This window comes from Aulonocara stuartgranti, assembly GCF_965226115.1.
Source record: "Aulonocara stuartgranti genome assembly, chromosome: 10".
Classification (NCBI taxonomy): Eukaryota; Metazoa; Chordata; class Actinopteri; order Cichliformes; family Cichlidae; genus Aulonocara; species Aulonocara stuartgranti.
The window spans coordinates 9,003,243-9,005,864 of NC_138946.1; positions in this window are offsets into that span (position 1 = coordinate 9,003,243).

Consider the following 2,622-nt stretch of genomic DNA (forward strand, 5'->3'; position numbering starts at 1 on the left):
TTCGCTCACATCCACTATCAAAACCTTGTTAGTGTCACTCCACTCATGAGGGTGTATCCGTCTGCTCTGACACCACTCCTTGTTCAATAAAGCAGCAGCTCGCTCAGATAAATGGAGCCAGAGTTCTGCGACTGGATCATATGTCATGTCTGAGAAGTTATTTAATTCAATAATACGATCACAGGCCAGTATGTTACAATGTTTACCAATTAAGAAACCATTAGGCAAGAATGTCATCTCATTTTAGTCTCAAAGTGTCAGCAATTAATGCCTTAAAAACAATTAAAAAGGAGCGTGGCGGTGTGAATTTTTATTAGCCAGTTTTCAGCTGTCCTCAGTTTTACATCAGGGTACATTTTGTTTGGTAAATATGCCCATTAACTTTTAAGGAAAGGGCATAATATTTTGTTCACACCTCAGAGCATACTATACTGCAAATGTTCGTGGCCAGGATTGCTCTATCTACAGTACTTACTATGAGTAAACTGATTATGTGCCGCATACAGCCCAGTTATCTTTACAACACTGAAATAATCTTTGCTGGATCTGCCTTCAAAATGCTCCATCATCCCTATTACTACTGAGTCTACTATCATTACACTTGCTGTACAATTTCCAGACAACAGTGAAGTCCACAAATGCACGTAAGCTTCACATGTTCTGTGCTTTTGGATTTAAACAACAGTAGTATGTTGCAATTTATCAGGATCTAGAAATACTATTTACTTTCAATACATTTTCATGGCTATACAAGGAATAGTGGTATGCCTTATTAAAAAATTTAAATGATTAATGAATCATTTGCAACTGTTAGCCTTTGAAAAGTAGCAAGGTGAACTGGGCTCTTTGGCAGGCCAGTTTTATTCAGTTCAATTCAATTTTATTTATACAGCGCCAAATCACAACAACAGTCTCCTCAAGGCGCTTTATATTGTAAGGTAGACCCTACAATAATACATACAGAGAAAAAAAAACCCAACAATCATGTGACCAAGCACTTTGGTAACAGTGGGAAGGAAAAACTCCCTTTTAACAGGAAGAAACCTCCAGCAGAACCAGGCTCAGGGAGGGGCGGAGCCATCTGCCGCGACTGGTTGGGGTGAGAGAAGGAAGACAGGATAAAGACGTGCTGTGGAAGAGAGACAGATTAATAACAAGTATGATTCAATGCAGAGAGGTCTGTTAACACATAGTGAGTGAGAAAGCTGACTGAAGAAGAAATACTCAATGCATCATGGGAATCCCCCAGCAGCCTAAACCTATTGCAGCATAACTAAGGGAGATTTCAGGGTTACCTGATCCAGCCTAAACTATATGCTTTAGCAAAAAGGAAAGTTTTAAGCCTAATCCTAAAATCTTAAAATTCTGGCCTCTGTGCCACATGTTTAGCCCCTGATCTTAACTGCACCTTGAAAGAGGACGATATTGTAGTTCACTTTCACACTGACTATATCTAAAATACTGAAAGCTTTGGTTTTTGACTCATATAATGTAAGTAGTTTTCAAATTCAGATTGCAATTCAAACAAAAAAACCTAGGTTTGATTTGGATTGAACCTTTAGCTCTAAGCCATGGAGGGTTGTAACAACTCTTTAGTTTCATTCATGTGAAATTTCCTAAAGAAAGGTTTTGTGGCCTACTTTTTCACTCGCCTGCTCTCTGGGTTTCAGAAATAATGAATATGAGCAGCGAAGCCTTTGAAGGCTTGTAGCTGTCTCTCTAAATGGATGCATACTAAGTCTGTAATCATGTGTATTTCAGAAAGGCAGGATCCATCGTTCCTTTGCCTCACAAAAGCTTTTGTTGCTTCTTCTGTCATGTTTTATCTTTGCAAAATAATCACATTCTTTTTGTGGTTATTATTTTTATTTTAAAAAAAAAAACAGGCACAAACATCTACAGATTACATTTATATCCAAAACAAAGCGAATGCAGACATCTTAAACAGCCACTGGAAGCCTCATAGAGACACTAACAAAGCAATGATGAAAGATTTATTTTCAGATGTGTTGCATAACATCGTGTAACCAGATATACTGGAAAAAAGAGGTTGCTGATACCGTCAAAACTACATTAATATTGATCGTTACACTGGCAAGTTTTCTGTGCACATTTGATATTCTTATTAGGACTATTAGGAAACCACCAGGGAGTAGAGACACAGCAGCTGAGCTCTGAAAGGTTTTCACTGATCCATTTTGTGGCAGTAGGATGGAGATTAAAGTATGAATACAATATCATAGCATCACACTGGAAGTGAGAATTTTCTCCTGAGAGCTACTTTATTGTACAGTATCTCTGAGTAAATCTTCACTGCCGGGAAACATAATAACAGAGCCGATACAATAATGTCTTTGTCAGAATGATGATACAGTGCTACGATGGCTAGAGCGGTGGCGGTTACGCGAGCAGCATATTTAAAGAGTAGCTATTGCTCCAGAAGACTTCAAGTGTACTTTTTGCAGTTTTGCCAAATATTTGTACTGGCTATTTAAAAGGCATTACTCAATCTGTCAGTAATAAACATAGTTTTTTTAAATAATTTATATAATCTGAATAAACTGTTGTTTTGACCACATCCTGTTCTTAGACCCCAAAGGTCCAAAACTGTGATTAAAACTA